Here is a 2,743-nt window from a genome sequence, read left to right on the forward strand (position 1 = left end):
TCTATCCATCAATCTATCCATCTATCTATCTATCCATCTATCTATCTATCCATCAATCTATACATCAATCTATCCATCAATCTATCTATCTATCTATCTATCCATCAATCTATCCATCAATTTATCTATCTATCTATCTATCTATCTATCTATCCATCTATCTATCTATCCATCAATCTATCCATCAATCTATCCATCAATCTATCTATCTATCTATCTATCCATCAATCTATCCATCAATCTATCTATCTATCTATCTATCTATCTATCTATCTATCCATCTATCTATCTATCCATCAATCTATCCATCAATCTATCTATCTATCTATCTATCTATCTATCTATCCATCTATCTATCTATCCATCAATCTATCCATCAATCTATCCATCTATCTATCTATCTATCTATCTATCTATCTATCTATCTATCTATCTATCTATCTATCTATCTATCTATCTATCTATCTATCTATCTATCTAGCCGCCTACGACATTTAGCTCTCCTGGCCGTTTCGATAATGGTATTGATACCAAACTTGGTATGGCATAACATGACTGTTTGAAGAATATATTTGATCAGTCATAATAGGAAAGTCATGACATGGATGTCATGATTTACATTTTATGGTCCTGTAGCTCTTGCGGTGGTTTCGTTCACATGGCATGTTGCAAAACTGGTATGATATGGCATGATTGCATGGCGAACACAAGCGACAGAGCCTAACATGAAAATAATGACATGCGTGTCATGAAACAACACGACCACATGCCAAGCTCATGATGCGCTCGCGGCTGTTTCGCTAGCGTCACGTACGCCAAATTTGGTATTACGGTACGTGGATGGATGACGAAGGTATGTGACTGGTGAAAACATGATAATCATGAGATGTGTGTCACGTGAGAACATGACTACATGTCACAGTCCAAGCGCCAATTCATTTCGACGTGACGCGGTGCGCGTGCTCGCCGGCGTTCATTATTTCGACGCGTCACGGCGGCGTTGCGACGCCAGGCGCCGGTCCTGCCATATACTTGAAGGCACGCGCCGCGCTGCGTTGCTTTGACGCATGCGCGTTTCAGCGTGTCCAGCGTCCATCCATCGCGAAAAGAGGGAGACGCAGTGTTGTCTGGTAACGCATCGGTGCGAAATGCAAAATTTCCAAATTTGGAAATTTTGCATTTATACCAAATTTGGTGTTGTGTAACGTCAATGGATGACAAAAGTATATGACTGGTGCAAACATGATAATCCTGACACGCGTGTCACGTAAGAACATGACAACATACCACGCTCATAGCGTGCTCGCGGTCGTTTCTCTAGCTCTACATTCACTGAATTTGCTATCACGTGACGTGAATAGATGACAAAGGTAAACAATACATCCAAACATGATAATAATGACACAGAAGTCATGTACGGCATCATTTACCTTCACCTCGTAACGTTGTGCTTATATTAAAATGACATATCAACATTTCTCATTCGTGCTTCGCATATCACCGGTTCCCACTGCTCGTGGGATCTGCAATTTTTCTTTTATTCATCACCTCGCAACTATCTGTACAAATACAGTTAGTTCATCCTTGCCGAGAAAGAGAGAAGAATAAACAGCGCTGCAGATGTGCGCTACTTAGTGCAAAAAAAAAAAAAAACACGGACTTAAACTATCTCCCAAGTTCGCGAAGTCAAGTTTCAGGGAAAGATTATAAGCTGGGCTTCCTACTGCTCAATTCCACTGTTCTATTCGTCGCCACTTTGTAAGCTGCTGCCACCGTTACAAGGTACATAAGCGAAATTGAGCACTGATTTGGTTAATCGGAGACTTAAGCGCAAACCTTTTTTTTTTTTCCTCTTTTAGTACGGCAAAACCAAATATTGAAAATAATTCATCACACTCATAGGCTCACAGCAGCTTCGACAGTGCAGCGGGGATGCTATTCCTTTTCTACGCAAGAAAATTATTTTCGTGAAGCAGCAAGTGCTTTCATTAGTCCATAAAAACTTTGCTCATTCCCAGTGAGCTGCATCAGCCAGCGAGGCACAGCAGAATAAAAGCATGAGCCAGTGATGCAATATTATAGGGCCCTATTCAGGGCTAGCCTGCTCTGCAATGCTACAGCACAAGGCACAAAAGCGTCGTACAGAGGTCCTCACTGCAAAGAGTCTACTAGAAGAATCTTCACTGCAGAATTGCTGGAAATATTTCATTATTTGTAACATTTTCTCGTAATATGTTGATCCCCTCTTAGCAATATAACTGAGTGGTTACTGTGGTCAAATAAAACATTGCCTTTGTTGTTTGTTTCCCCATCGTGCAGCCAACATTGACCACTGTCAGAAGTGGGGGGGTGGGCCTCAGCCCCTTACCTCTTCTCGGTGAGGGGGGGGGGGAGCTCCCCTTGCCCCCCCCCCCCCCCCCCCCCCCCCGGCTGATACGCCTATGTTAGAGATTGAAGACCACTTAAACAAGGAACCGATAGGTGTTTATGCGGTTACAGAAACACACAGAGACCTGGAAGAACCACCCCAGCTGATTCTGAATAATACTTGGGAAAGATGCAGCAGGATACTATCAGAAAGGAAATGTAGGGGTGTTGGAATGCTAATCGATAGCAAAGCCAAATGACAAAGTCAAGCAAACGGGTTCAGAGCACCTCTGAGTTTCGGCCACAGTAGTGAAAAAAAAAAAAAAAAAACGTGGCTAGGTGTAGCTTACTTGTGGACGGGGAATAAGTGCAAGGA

The sequence above is a fragment of the Rhipicephalus microplus genome, chromosome 9 (assembly GCF_043290135.1).
Source record: "Rhipicephalus microplus isolate Deutch F79 chromosome 9, USDA_Rmic, whole genome shotgun sequence".
Lineage (NCBI taxonomy): Eukaryota > Metazoa > Arthropoda > Arachnida > Ixodida > Ixodidae > Rhipicephalus > Rhipicephalus microplus.